The 16,425-nt window shown below is 38.8% G+C and overlaps 1 pseudogene; it reads right to left on the bottom strand.

Moving 5' to 3' along the window:
* LOC127198767 (aldo-keto reductase family 1 member B1-like) overlaps nt 1–12,878 on the bottom strand; it is a 65,598-nt pseudogene extending 52,720 nt beyond the window's left edge.
* Nucleotides 12,879–16,425: the final 3,547 nt, after the last annotated feature.

Here is a 16,425-nt window from a genome sequence, read left to right as displayed (position 1 = left end):
ATGAGAAGTAAGCACGCAAATGGTGCTTTTTTGTGCAACCTTGAAAGACTCCAAAGTCTCTTTCAATGGAGGAAGGGGCCTAGGAATTAACATTGTTCTAAAGTTCCCCAGGAGAGCCAGATTCAGCGGCTTTTCAGATGAGCCTCTGGGAATAATGAGTTTGGATCAAATCTCTGGAAAAAATATGCCCATAGCCACACAATAATCTAAGAGTCTGGCAGGGAGCCACATGGCACAGATGGATGTGGGCGGTAATTAGTACGACTGGAGCCCCTCTAAAACGTTCATCACACTGTTGGTTCCAAAGCGGTGTGCCTTGTTCCCCGGGAGTAGCAGCCTTTGGCAACCAGCTTTCTCGTATTTGCTCCTGCTGGGTCACGAGGGCAGTCTGTTGCTCACAATGGTAAATATTGGGACGTGGCAGATAAACAGGAAGTCGGTCCTGTCCTGTGTGCAGGTGCGTCTGCAGCACTGGCTCTTGGAATTCTCACAGCCTGCTCTGAGCTAACATTGCTATTGCTTCTGGTTTTTCATTGCGATACTTGACTGAGTCGTGAGGAACAAGGGCTAAGTAGAATGCTCCAATGAAAGCAGAGAACACAAAGTACAGCTCTGGGCTTATACTTCCCAGTCAACCTAAGGATAGTACACTGATTTGGTGACAACCTCATCAAGATTGGAAAAAGTTTCCTTCATCAGAGGCTGTATCCTCTCCCCTGCTCCCTTCCCCCCTTCCCACTTTCCTTCTCCTCTGGCACCCTTTTATTTTTCCCTCATTCTTCTCTCTCTTTTTTCTTCCTTTCTTATAATCACATCAAAGCACACATTGTTTCACAAAAAGGCAAATGATTCTTACCTAAATAAATATATTTAGGATTATTTTAGGTGTAAATATGCTTTAAAAGTCACGGAGAGACTAGGGATACAAAAGACATACCTACATAATAAAGGCACGTCTATAAGGAACATTGTCCTAAATGGAGAGGAACTTAAAGCATTTCCAGTAAAATCAAGAACAATAAAAAGATATCCCCTTTCTCTCTCTCTCTCTCTCTCTCTCTCTCTCTCTCTCTCTCTCTCTCTCTCTCTCTCTCTCTCTCTCTCTCTTCTCTCTCTCTCTCTCTCTCTCTCTTCTCTCTCTCTCTCTCTCTCTCTCTCTCTCTCTCTCTCTCTCTCTCTCTCTCCCCTCTCTCCCCATAACTACTTAATATAGTACTTGATGCCTTAGTTAAAGCAATAAGACAACTGAAGGAGAGCAAAGGGAAACAAATAAGAAAGGAAGAAGTCAAAATATCCTTAATTACATATGACATGATGACATAAAAGGCCCCCAAAACACCACCATGGAACTTCTACAGATGATAAGCATTTTCAACAAAGTAACAGGATACACATTTAACAGATAAAAATTAGCAGCCCTTCTATACACAAATGACAAATATATTGAGAAAGAAATAAGGGGAATAGTGCTTTCCATTATAGCAACAAGCATTATTATGGGCTAACTCCAACTAAGCAAGTGAAAGATATTGATGAAAGAAAGTGAGGACACCAGAAGATGGAAAAAATCTGACACACTAGTGGATCAGTAGGATTAATATGGTAACAATGCCTATCATACCAGGAGAAACCCACAAATTCGATGCAATCCCCATCAAAATTCCAAAATAATTGTCACAGATATTGAAACATAAATATTCAATTTCATATGGAAACGTACTCACAAAAACCAGGATGGCTAACATAAACCTGACTAATAAAAGAACTGCTGAAGGCATCACTATTCAGATTTCAAATTTGTACTAGATAACTATAGTAATTAAAATCAGCATAGTATTGCCATAAAAATGGACATGTTGATCAATGGGATAGAATTGAAGAATCAGACATAATTTCACACAATTAAAGACTTCTGATTGAACTCCCAGTCAAAGTACTCCCAGATTGGTACTGGAGTAAACAAAACATTGTCCGGTATTGGCAAAACTGAATGACTACAGATACTAGAATGTAAATGGGTCAATATTTCTTACCCTATGCGATAGATCAAGGACTTTAGTATAGTACTAGATATCCCAAATGGGATAGAAGAAAATGTAGGGAAGAACTGAACTCATTGGCACAGGAAAGGACTTTCTGAATAGGACACCAGTAGCACAGCATTAATAGATGGAGCCCCATGAAGCTAAACTGCTTTTGTATGGCATAGCACATCATCATTTGAACCAAGCGACAGCCCAAAAAATGAAAAAAAAAAAAAAAAAAAAAGCATTACTATCTGTACATCTGATAGATCATGAGTTAGAATATACCAAGAACTAAAAAACTTATCAAGAAAACAAATAACTTAATTAAAATAGAAACAGAAGATCAATAAAATAAATGGCAGCACACGCAGTTGAGGGTGCAGGGAAAGGGGAACACATATAACTGATGAGACTGCTCTATCTGTAAAAGCCAAGAACAGGAAACAGCCTAGAAGTTCATCAACTGATGGCTGGAAAATAAAGTGTGGTACATTTACACAATGGAATTTTACTCAACTTTTAAAAACCATAAATTATAAAATTTGTAGGTAAGTGGATAGAGCCAGAAACAATTGTTAGAAGTGAGGTAATCCAGACCAGAAAAGACAAATATTAGAGGCTTTCTTTTATATGTGGATGTTATTTAGATATGTGTGTTTCAATCCAAATAACCACAGAGGTTAGGTTACTAATTGGGGGCTGGGTGAGAGGGGGAGAGCATCTTCTAAGAAAAGGGAAATAGTCTTATAAAGAAGTACAGGAGAAACTGGAATAGAAAGAGTGGGAGGGGCTAGGAGGGCAAGGTCAAAGAAGATTCTGGGAAGTGACTCTAACAGTATAGGCCATTTAAAAGTCCTATGGAGACAGCAGGGATGGGAGAACAAAAGGCCTGTTGAGAAAAGAGAAACTGTGGGCAGGGGTATTTCTGTGACAAGCTGGAGACCTAAGTCATGGTAGGCTCTCAGGGGAACATGAGAGAGACTCTGGCAGAGACTACTAGTAGCAGGGGGCATAGAGACTGAAGAGGACAACCTCTAACTAGACAAGTCTCCAGATAGAGGGAAGGGCACACTGATCACGCACAAAACCTTTGACCCAAAATTTACCCTGCCTACAAGATGAGCAGGGATAAATATAGAGCAAATATAGCTGAGATTGATGGAAGGTTCAACCAATGCTTGGCCCAACCCAAGACCAACCCTATGGGAAACCACCCCTGACATTATTAATGATACTCTGCTATGCTTGCCAGCAGGAGTCAAGCAGAGTTGTCCTCTCAGGGGCTCCACCCAGGAGCACCTCAAAGTAGATGCTGAGACTCACAGCCAAACATTGGTCAATGTATAGGGAACCTTGTGGAAAAATGAGGGGAAGAGGAAAAGGACCAGGAGATTTTAAGAACCTCACAAGAAGACCAACAAAGCCAACTAACCAGGTCCCAGAGGGGCCTGCTGAGACTGCAGCACCAACCAAAGACCTTGCATGAACTGGATCTATACCCCCTACAAAGATGTAGCTGAGGGCCAGCTCAGGATTCATGTGGGTCCCCTAGTAAAGAAAGTGGGGTCTGTCTCTGACATGGACTCTTTTGCCAACATTTCAATCACTTCCCCCTGGCAGGACTGCCTTGCCAAGCCACAGGGGAAGAGGATGCATTCAGTCCTGATATGACTTGATGAGCTGGGGGTGCGATATCTTCTTGTAGGGGTGGAGGTTGGGAGGAGTGGGAATGGGTGGGGGATGGGAAGGGAGGGAAATGTGAGAGAGAGAGGGAGGGTGGGGCTCAGAGGTGAAGAGGGATGGCACTTTGACCAGGATGTAAAGTGAATAATAAATAAATTAAATTTAAAGAGAACAAGCATATGGAAACCTAATACTATAGCAACTTCCCAAAATATATACACATATGAAAGGAATTTAAAAGGAGACATATAATTGGAAAGATGATGCCCCATTTTCTTTAGTCATTGGCCAAAGAGGTACCACTCACTCCCACAAACATTAGAGTCGATTACCAAGATGATTTGTTATTCTCAATAACTTGATGCTAAGGCCCTAATACTGAAGACACAACTTGGTTATGTCACTGAACATGGAGAAGTTGAGCTGATGCCTAACTAGAAACTTTGCCCTGACCAACTAGCATTCATGGCTCTGGAAGGTACTGAAGGAAAAAAGGAACCATCAGTTTTATCCAGCTAAAAGCCTGGAGACCTGTAACAGTGACCTACCTGCATGATATATTGGTACGATAGTGGCAAAAAAAGTTATGGGAGTAAGCAACCATCTATTTATTTATCTAAGACCCACTCCATGAGATGGAATCTATGTATAATACTGATAAAGTGGCCAAGAACCTGAGAGTAAATTTATTATAGGCCTACGGAAGAACATAGTATTATTATTCTGCTAAAGAAATACAATAAAATGACTCCTAATCCATATACTGCTGTACCCATGAAGCAGGACATTCCTAGACTCTCATCAGAAAATGGACTTCTTGCAGTAGATGACAATAAAATTACCCACAACTGGACATCACGCAGTGTGAGAAACTTTGGAGGAGCACTAAACCCTAACTGATATGTCTTTACCAAACTCCTCCCCTCAAGGCTCAGGGATCTATTCTAAACAGGAGGTAGAAAGATTATTAATAGCTAGGTGGTGGTGGTGGCTGCAGGCTGATGGCATACTCACTCAGAAATGGTGACAGATGCACAATTCAGTTCAGAGGTGATGAACCTGCGCAGGGTCAAACCAGACAAAATCCCAGCATGGAGAAAGGGACGTGAACACAAGTACCACCCCTACTCAAGATGCTGTTTACAGTAGATACCCAGATCACTTTTGCTTAATGTTGTGTCACTAAGTATAACAATTACAGTGCAGGGCAGGACTCATGCCCAGGAGTAGTTGGACTACAAAAAACAGACTCCGTGTGTTTTTTTCTGTGTGCTTTTTGTTTTGTTTTGCATTTGTGTTTTTTTGTCTTACTGATTTTCTTTTTCTTCCGTCCTTCTCTCCTTCCATCCTGCTTTTAGTTTGTCTGTTTTGATTTTCATTGGTTGTTGTTATGTTTTCTGTTTTGGAGGGGTTGAGAGAGAAATAGAGGAAATCCATCAAATTTAATGGATAGGGAGGTGAAGAGAAGCTGGGAGTAGTTGAGCGAGAGACGTTATGATCAACATATGTGTGTGTGTTGGAAATAAATAGATATTTGGGAAATTCCCAAATAATTGATAAAATATTATTGTTAGATAAAAAACTTTATTTTTAATATTGTTATGAAAACAGTGACTGGCATTTATTTTTTCCAACTGTTTTACTGAGAAATAATGAAAGTATTTTTGTGAACTTCAGACAACTGCTTCCTAAATAGCTAACCAGTAAATCCTGGAGAAATATTCTCCAATTTCTGTGTAATATATAATATATATTATATGTATACTATAATGTGTGTGAAAAAAATAAATAAATAAGTTAAATATCAACACATGTCTTTTTTTATTTTTTATTTTTATTTATTTTATTTTTTTTTTTTTTTTGACATGAATGGATTTTATTAATTTATTCTTGTTACATCTCAATGTTTATCCCATCCCTTGTATCCTCCCATTCCTCCCCCCCCCCCATTTTCCCATTATTCCCCTCCCCTATGACTGTTCCTGAGGGGGATTACCTCCCCCTGTATATTCTCATAGGGTATCAAGTCTCTTCTTGGCTACTTGCTGTCCTTCCTCTGAGTGCCACCAGGTCTCCCCCTCCAGGGGACATGGTCAAATGTGAGGCACAAGAGTACATGAGAAAGACATATCCCACTCTCCACTCAACTGTGGAGAATATTCTGACCATTGGCTAGATCTGGGAAGGGGATTAAAGTTTACCTCCTGTGTTGTCCTTGGCTGGTGCCTTAGTTTGAGCGGGACCCCTGGGCCCAAATCTGCCTATCATATTGTTCTACTTGTAGATTTCTAGGACCCTCTGGATCCTTCTACTTTGCTGTTCTCCTATGCGTCTCTCATTTAGAGTCCCAATAGGATGCCTTCCCCTCTGTCCCAGTTTCCTGGTAAGTGAAGGCTTTTGTGGGACATGCCCCTTGGGCTAGTATGCAGATATAAGTGAGTATATACCATTTGATTCTTTCTGCTTCTGGGTTAACTCACTCATTATGATCATTTCTAGCTCAATCCATTTATCCACAAATTTCGGGAATTCCTTGTTTTTAATAGCTGAGTAGTATTCCATAGTGTATATGTACCACAGTTTCTTTATCCACTCTTCTACTGAGGGACACTTAGGCTGTTTCCATGTTCTGGCTATTATGAATAAGGCTGCTATGAACATGGTTGAGCAAATTTTCTTGTTGTGTGCTGGAGCATCTTCTGGGTATATTCCAAGGAGTGGAATAGCTGGGTCTTGAGGAAGCCCTATTCCCATTTTTCTGAGATAGCACCAGATAGATTTCCAAAGTGGCTGTACTAGTTTGCATTCCCACCAGCAATGAAGGAGTGTTCCTCTCTCCCCACATCCTCGCCAGCATGTGGTGTCGCTTGAATTTTTGATCTTAGCCATTCTGATGGGTGTAAGATGGAATCTCAGAGTTGTTTTGATTTGCATTTCCCTGATGACTAAGGAGGTTGAGCATTTCTTTAAGTGTTTCTCAGCCATTTGATACTCCTCTGTTGAGAATTCTCTGTTTAGTTCCAAGCCCCATTTCTCAATTGGGTTATTCGGTTTGGTGGTGTTTAATTTCTTGAGTTCTTTATATATTTTGGATATTAGACCTTTGTCAGATGTAGGGTTGGTGAAGATTTTTTCCCAGTCTGTAGGCTGTCGCTTTGTTCTCTTGACAGTGTCTCCTGCCTTACAGAAGCTTCTCAGCCTCATGAGGTCCCATTTATTAATGGTTGACATTAAGGCCTGGGCCGTTGGTGTTCTGTTCAGGAAGTTGTCTCCTGTGCCAATATGTTCCAGGCTCTTTCCCACTTTTTCTTCTAAGTGGCTTAGTGTCTCTGGTTTTATGTTGAGGTCTTTAATCCACTTGGATTTGAGTTTTGTGCAAGGTGACAAATATGGGTCCAGTTTCATTTTTTTACACATAGACCTCCAGTTAGACCAGCACCATTTGTTGAAGATGCTATCCTTTTTCCATTGAATGGATTTGGCTTCTTTGTCAAAAATCAAGTGACCATATGTGTGTGGATTCATATCTGGGTCTTCGATTCGATTCCACTGATCAACCTGCCTGCTGCTGTGCCAGTACCATGCTGTTTTAATTACTATTGCTTTATAGTACAGTTTGAGATCAGGTATGGAGATTCCTCCGGAGCACCTTTTATTGTAGAAGATTGTTTTAGCTATTCTGGGTTTTTTGTTTGTCCATATGAAGTTCAGAATTGAACTTTCAATGTCTTTAAAAAATTGTCAACACATGTCTTTAAATCTGCTTTTGAGATATGCTTCCATTTATACAAGGCGTATTCTCACCGGGCAGCATGACAGACGGATGCTCTGAATTTGCCTTGTTGTGTGCCTCCTCCATGTCTCGAGGTTGAAGAGTTGGGCTTGGTGAATATTGCCATTTGTCTGAATGCTGTTAAAGTCCATACTGAAGGATTCTGTAAAAACCTCTCCCCTGCATCTGGTCTGCACCCAAAAAGAAAGAGTTTAGACAGGAAGCCATTGAAAACTCTTTTTAAAAAAAATTGTTTTTAATTTATATGTTCATGTTGCATCCTGATTGTAGCCAATTTCCTCCTCTCCTCTCAATCCCTGCCTCCCCCCTCTCCCTCTTCCCCTTGTCCTCAGAAAAGGGAAACCCCCTCCCCAAAGCCATACCAGCACATCAAGTTGCATCAGGACTGAGCACACAGTCATCCAGTGAAGCCAGACAAGGCAGCCCTGTTAGGGGGAAGTGACCAAAAGCAGGCAACAGAATCCACATCATTGATAGCACCTGCTCAACTTACTAGGGGACACAGGAACATCGATTGGGAAGAGAACTCTTAAAAACTGTTATAGGAAGCCAGGCGTTGGACACATGCTTTTAATCCCAGCACTCGGGAGGCAGAGGCAGGTGGACCACTGTGAGTTTGAGGCCAGCCTGGTCTACAAAATGAGTCCAGGACGGCCAAGGCTACACAGAGAAACCTTGTCTTGAAAAACAAAACAAAACAAAACAAAAAAGCAACAAAAACACAAAAAAATAAAAATTGTGATAGGGATGCTAAAGTCAGTTTTTCACAGTGCATGGTTGTGGTATGGGTGGGGATGTAGATGGGTGTGGCAAGGGTGGAGATGTAGATGGGTGTGGCATGGGTGGGGATGGAGAAGGACACAGTTTTCTTTAAGGGGCAGGCCACTGCGAGTTTGACCACACATTCTAGAGTATATGAGCAACACAAATTGGACTTGACGGTTTTGTTTGTTTGTTTGGCTGGTTGGTTAGTTGGTTTTTGTTTGTTTGTTTGTTTTCTTTTTTCTTTTTTTTCTGGGAGGAAGTCATAAGGGTGTGTGTGTGTGTGTGTGTGTGTGTGTGTGTGTGTGTGTGTGTGTGTGTTGGACCTGGAAGGACTGAGACGTGAATGTGATTGGGGTGCATTATGTGAAATTCCCAAATAATCAATTAAAATATCTTGGATTTAAAAAAAAACCTTCTTTATTTTTAATATTGTTAAGGAAATGGTGACGGGCATTTTTTTTACCACTTCTTTTTCATAATATTTTTATTGATTATTTGGGAATTTCATCTCATGAACCCAGAGTACACACTTCCCAGTCTTCTGAGGTCTGCCCCTCCTACCCTTGTGAGCACCTAACCCACCACCTCCCCAAAGAAAACAAAGAATAAGCAAAAGTAAAAATAAATAAAGAAAGAATAAAAAATAACAAGTCCAGACAACTAGGGGTTTCTTAAACAGCCCACCAATAAATCCTGGAGAAATGTCTCTTCATCTCTGTGTAATGATTGGCCTGTGAATTCCCATAATCCTTCAGGATAGGACATGACTATCACCTTTGCACGCTTCTCACTAAAAGCTGTGGGTGATCTACTGGGAGTGGGTGGCCGCTGGGGGGTTTGCTCGAGTGAATGAATGAATTTATCCAGTATTTCACACATTAAAATAGAAACATCCACATTCTTCACCCATATTCTTCTTTTATTTTTGTTTATATTTCTTTTTAAAAATTCTTCTTTTAACTTCTCATTATTCTCATATTGGCCACTATGTCTTAAAGTTTATATTTACAGTTTCATATATATCCTCTTTAAAGGAAACAACTCCAAATTAAATTTTATGTTAAACCATTTTATTTTTATAACATTACATAATATAGGAATTTTTGTGTTTATCCTTTTTAATTAAACTTCAAATCAAAATATATTTAAACCATAAATATGAACAAAAGGAAAATTCTAACACTATTTAGTGACACAGAACTTTTGTGAAATCTAAATCTATTTGCCAAAAGTTATGTCTAAAAGGTATCATTGTATTCCATGATTTATTGTTCACTTAATTTTTTGACTCAAATGTAATAACCTGTTATTTTTAATGACATAATTTAAGTACTTTTCAATAATGGTATTTTAACCAGTAAGTAATAGTTTCAATGGATCTATGAATTTGATACAGTGTCACAGAATTCCTCACTATCAAGACATAGTGAAAACTTCTTTTATTATATGTTAATAACTCTTTAGTTGATATATAATAAAACATGGATTATATAATACATATATACTTATTCTGTGACTTTGAAGTTATTTTTCAGCATTTTTTTCTCATGTGAATAACTGAAAAATCTTTTTAAAAATTTACTTTGTCTCAATGGGTTTTCACTAGGTATAAAAACATTAAAACGCCACTTTGGATCTGAGAGATGTCTTAGTGGGTGAAGGTATTTGCAATTACGCCTGATTTGAGCCACAACCCCATCTGGTAGAAAAGACTAGATTTCTACAAATTGTTTTCTGATCTCCATATCTGCATCTCTCTCCCCCCACCCTCTCTCTCTCTCTCTCTCTCTCTCTCTCTCACACACACACACACACACACACACACACACACACAAAGCAAATGTATACTTCTATTCTAAATCTTTATTGGCAACATCCTTAGTAACTAGATTTTTTTTCTGAGAAAATTTGTCCTCCAATTGCAATTTTTCCTTTTTTAATTAATTATAACTCAAATAGAATTACATCACTTTCCTCCTCCATTCAGCTCTTCCCAACTACAGTCCCTCAAACCTGTCTCATGTATCCCTCCACTCTCAAGGTGACAGCCTGTTTCCCATTGATTATTATTGTAAAACATGCATGTATACGTGTTGTGTGTATGTGTACGCATAAGTATACACAAATAAAACTTGTTGGGTCCACTCGTTTTTGTTTGTGCATATTCTGTCAGGGTGAGCACTCCTCATTGGACAACTAATAATGAGGCACATCCTGTAGAGTGGCTAATTTTCTTTCACCTGACATTCATTTGTTGTTCGCAGTTCTTTGTCTAGGGTTGGGAACCTGTGAGATTTTCCTCCCTTTACATTAATATGTGCACCCTTGTTTAAACAGCCGTTTCTATGAGAAACTGTCAAGGCAGACTTTCTGAGGTTCTGGTCCTTAAAATCATTTCTTTCCTTCTTCCATGACCTTCCCTGAGCCAGGGATGCAAGAAGTGTAATGCAGATATATCTGTTAGGGCTGGGCTCCCCATTATCTGTTTATCTCTGCCTGGTGTCCTGTTGTAATCCTCTATGATTACCTCTATTTGCTATAAAGAGAGATTTCTTCGATAAGAGATAGTAGCTAAACTTCTCGTAAGTATAAAGATAAGTTTTAGAATGCAGTATAGGAACAATATGGAAGAAGGAAGTTCAGCCAGTTGGCTTGGCAAAGCTCTTCACAAGAACAATAGACAAACAAAAACCCCAGTACCAGGCAAGTGTTTCAGGAAGTGACTCCCCAAACAACATTTGCAATTGACAGAGGCCTTGCTTGTCTCTCAAGGGTTGAGTGTGGGTCTTTATTGCTGAAAAGCCACATTACAACACAATATAGAGTCATTTGAGAAGGTGGAGTCTCAGTTGAGGTTCCCTCCATTAAACTGGCTGTTGTATTTGAGCTGTAGGCAAATCTATTTGGGCATTTCCTTAATTAATGATTGACATAGAAGGGCCCAGTCCCATTAGAGGTATTATGGCTGCTGTGCAGGTCGGCCTGGGTTGTATAAAAACCAAGTATAAGCATCCCTCCATGTTCTCTTTTTTAGTTCTTGACCTCAGATTCCTGCCTTGAGTTTTTGCCCTGGCTGGCTTTAGTGATGAATTGCAATCTGGAGGTTATAAGATGAAAGAAACCATTTCCTCAAGTTGCTTTTGGTCATGGTGCTTATCACAGCAATGCAATGTTGACTGAGATAGAAAATGGTACCATGCTGCAGGGTATTGCGGTGATGTTTTGGTGATGATGGTGGAAGTGTATGTAAGTTTGGGTTGAAAAAAACTATTGAGTGTTCAAAGCCAAATGAGCTATTTTGTGGCAGCTTGGAAGAGAAGAGTGTTGAGAGAAATGTAGAATGATTGTAACCTGGAGGGAAACAAAGACTCCTCTGTGACTGATTATATGATATTTTGACTTAAGAATATCAGGTAAGCCTGGAGGATCAGCTGTGGTCAAGCAGAGACTACTAGCAGCAATGTGCAGCAGAGACTACTAGCAGCAATGTGCAAGCTTTGCTTTTCAGGAACTAATTTTTTATTTTATTTTTTTTAATTTTTATTTTTAAAAATATTTTTATTAATTTATTCTTGTTACATCTCAATTGTTATCCCATCCCTTGTATCCTCCCATTTTTCCCTCCCTCCCATTTTCCCCTTATTCCCCTCCCCTATGACTGTTCCTGAGGGGGATTTCCTCCCCCTGTATATGCTCATAGGGTATCAAGTCTCTTCTTGGTAACCTGCTATCCTTCTTCTGAGTGCCACCAGGTCTCCCCCTCCAGGGGACATGGTCAAATATGAGGCACCAGAGTTCTTGTGAAAGTCATACCCCACTCTCCACTCAACTGTGGAGAATGTTCTGTCCATTGGCTAGATCTGGGTAGGGGTTTAAAGTTTACCGCCTGTATTGTCCTTGGCTAGTGCCTCAGTTTGAGCGGGACCTCTGGGCCCAAATCTGCCTATCATAATGTTCTTCTTGTAGGTTTCTAGGACCCTCTGGATCCTTCTACTTTGCTATTCTCCCATGCTTCTCTCATCTAGAGTCCCAATAAGATGTCCTCCCCTCTGTCCCTGGTTCCTGGTAAGTGAAGGCTTTCATGGGACATGCCCCTTGGGCTAGTATGTAGATATAAGTGAGTATATACCATTTGAGTCTTTCTGCTTCTGGGTTAACTCACTCATTATGATCATTTCTAGCTCCATCCATTTGTCCACAAATTTCGGAAATTTCTTGTTTTTAATAGCTGAGTAGTATTCCATAGTGCAGGAACTATTAATACTGCTTAGTTGAGGCTGAAAAACCAGCATTACTGAGATGAAATCTTCTGGAAATATTTCTTCAGCGTTAGCACACAGAAGCTGTGGTCCAAAGAGGGCCAAAACTGCATCTCCTGTTGGCAGCTGAACTTGGTAATGTGCAAGAGGCTTGCATGTGGTACTGGATTTGGTACCACAATTTAAGAGGTCATGGAGAGAAGATAAAGCTTGGACCCATGTGGCAGGACCTGGCTCCCTTCTAGAGAGGCAAGTGAAGGCCACTGGTGAAGGTACCCCGTCAGTTGTTACAGTTGGAGACTGTAACATATTATAGATGCTAAGGCCGCGGAACACCAAGGAGAGCAGCATAGTGTGACCAGCCTGAGTCTATGAGACTCCGTTTGTTTATAGCCTTAATGCCATTTTCTCGACATTTCAATGAAGACCTAAGAAACTAGAATGTAATTTTGTTCATTTGATTGTCCACTAAACATCTTTCAATAGCTCAATTTTCCCTAAAACACAAACTTCATGTTCTTCGAGTGACACAAAGACCATGATCTGGTTCCTGTCCCATGTCCATTTACTTTAAGGATCTTCATGTCCTGTTCTGTAAGATAATGTATTTACCTAATTCCATTCCTCTGAATGCACGATTACTTTCCTTCTACACCGTTTTTTCAAAATTCCACCTTCAATTCTGTACTTTAAGGAAAAAATTTCCTTTGAAAGAATTTTGTGTATTTTTTTCGTTTAATGTGGAGTTTGGGGGCTTTCCTGATCTTTCCACATCTTCACAGCCAGGGAGTTAGGCCCTCTTTAGGTTTTTACAGGAACATGGATGTGTGACCCTTGGTGCATGTCCCACACTGTACTGCATTTACTGTTGTAGTGTTCTGCACAGACAGATGTACTTACATGAAGTGAGTTGAAGGCTTCAAGCTTAAGAATATTTATGTCAGTATTTTGTACTTTTTCCCAAAACTCCTCGAAGAAACTTCAATTGGGGTGCTTTGAGAATTATATGCTTCTGTTTTACTATTTGATACTTACATTTTAAACTTATTCCACCTGTTTTGCCTTAGCAGAGAAGACTAAATATCTATTAAAGGAAATGGTTAGGGTGTAATACACCTAAGCTCACATCTATAGCCTTTTGTAATTCTTTATGTGACCTGGGATTATCCACTTCGACTTACTTGTTATAAAAGCTAATTTAGTGGTGATTAAATGACCTGATGTAACTGAGAATATAGACTTAAATATATCAATCCAGGTTGCTATAATCAGTAGTATAGAATTCAAATAAAAGTCAAACGAAGAGTAACATACACAGGAAATCCTGTCTTAAGACAGAAAGTAAGCCCATTACATGAAGTGCTTCCAGAAGCCTTGTGCTTGCATTGCAATCTTGACCTCATGCTAACAGGACAAACAAATGCATGAAGGTTTTCTTTTGTTTCCCTTCCTTATAATCAAAAGCACCCAGTATTTTTATAGTCTTTCTGTAGAATAGACTCCTGCATATTTATAAGCAATTGTTGACAAAGTGCCTTTTGTCCTCTACCTTCGCAAGAATTTCATGAGTCCCTGCTGGTTTGCACAACTAAGTATGTTTGTGCCTTTTATGGGAAAAAAAAAAAAAAAAAAAAAACCCTGCACCTAAGTTACATGTAGAATATATCCTGTAAAAAGAAAAAAAGTAAGCTTTTCTTTCCATGTATTACGAAGGTGTCATTTGGAATCCTGGATGACTCATCTGTCATTGCTAAATGGCAAGATAATGGTCTTGTGTTAGTAAAGAGAGAGACACAAATGACGTGTTGCAAAGTAATAACAGAAGATTGCTTAACAGGTGTGTGAAAATGGCGCTAATGCTTACAGACGAAAATGCAACATGACAGCCATTTGCTGGGACAGAGTGCCATGTGTGAAATGTGTGTGCGCTCCTTGCTGTGTGTTTTTAATTCTCTATAAATACTGGTGAGTTTGTGTAGGAATAATAAACAAGATAATGCAATAGTTTTTGTACAGTCTATTGTGGAATTCAAATAGGTTTAACAAGCATTACCTCAATTCTTCAGTATAAAAACGTTGGCTCTGGTGTCCAAGGAAAAGGAGATTGAGGCATCCATGGGGTTATGTAAGTAAATAGTAATGGAGAGATTTGCCATCTCTCTGTCTTGCTTACTGTGTAGCAAGGTACTTCAACTCTGTCGCAACCTGTTCTCCATATAAACCCATTTGAAATACATTAACTGAACACTGCATAGAGTCATATCTTTCAATTGGTAATAAAGCATTTTCTTTTCTTTTTTTTTTTATTTGATTTTTCCTGATGAACCAAGTCACTTTGCTCTTCAGCAAGGATATTACTGGAATGCAGGACATTGGGTTGTTCTATACAATGTCTTTGAATTTATAACATAACATTCAGACAAGCTTAATGCTCCAGAAATGAATGCTCTTTCAGTGATAGACAAAAGTGATGATGCCACTATACCACTGTGTAAAGACCTCAGGTTGGCCTTGTATTTGTCCAAAGGAAACTACACATTGTTTTTCTCCTATTCTCTTGTTTCAAGGTATTTATTTTCTGCTTCATTTTTATTTTATGCTACAGTGCAATTTGACAAATATTAATATATGTTATATACAATTCATTATCATCTTTGGGGGATTTATAAGAAGTTCTAGGATAAAAAAGGCTTAATCTCCTAATATGTACATATACATAAACCACACAATACAAATCCAGATAAATAACATTATTGACATTATTTTATTGCAACTCAACAAGTTAACAATCATTATAATACAAATCGTAGACGAGTCAGGATGTAGTTGGCTACTTTTAGTCCATAGAAGAAAATTTACTAAAGCATTTGGACCCATTAAGATAACAGAAATCCAATGTTAGTGCACAAAAGCAGTTACTTAAAACTGAAACCACATTGTATATAATTTCTGTTGTGTTACAACTCAGATGAAATTGGCCAATATCTTTTTAATCTTACAGTTTCTTGAAATGTTGTAAACATAGAATTACATATTTTCTTTATATAGCATTTATATTATTATAGTGTGTGTGTATTATTTTGAGTGTTATATTGACAGTCTAAGAGTATGATGCATGGCTTAAGCTGTGGCTGCAGTTGTGACACAGAGAGAAAAGAAAGGACAGGCAACCTCTTTGTCATCGTAAACTTATATGATTACAGTTATACAGGGAAATTCACATGTTAGATATACATGGACATCAATTTATTAATATTCTTAACATTGGAGGTTAATTTTTCTTTGTTGCTTGTTTTCTACCATTTACTCTTGACTTCATCAACAAGCCATTAAATGTTAGTAGCTAAATGTATATAAGGCAAGAAAATCACATTGTATCTCTAGAGAAATATTTAGCTATCACAGAAGTCAAACAGATATCTTGTGTACAGTGTTGCTACAGCTCAGTGGAGCTACTGTGCAAAGAGCCAAGCAATTGGCACAGGTGGGAAAGAAAGGTGGATCAAGTTACAGTGTATGTTCTATAAAAGATAAGGAGAGGAGTGTTTAGTAGTAGAAAGAATTGTTTTATTGGGGAAATGCTGAGCAGCTACATATTAATATGATTTTTATGGCATAAACTTGACATTTTTTTTATGCAACAGAGCCAAATTCAACCTTGATTTTACCATTTCCTCTTAAATATTAACTTAGTAATGACTCTGAGATTTGGCTTTTTTGTTTGGTCATTAAAAGATCAAAATATTTCTATGGACTGATCTCAGAATTAGCATTTTCTTACAACGCATCAGTTAGGAGATCCTTGAAAAAATATGCCATGTTTTTTGATAAATGAGTATTTTATTTTAAATAACCAACTTATCTTTATTCACCTAATTACATTTGCTGGTAAAATTAT

This window comes from Acomys russatus, chromosome 2 (genome assembly GCF_903995435.1).
Source record: "Acomys russatus chromosome 2, mAcoRus1.1, whole genome shotgun sequence".
Classification (NCBI taxonomy): domain Eukaryota; kingdom Metazoa; phylum Chordata; class Mammalia; order Rodentia; family Muridae; genus Acomys; species Acomys russatus.
Note: the sequence above shows the minus strand (reverse complement) of the source record. Positions and strands in the feature narration are given on the sequence as shown.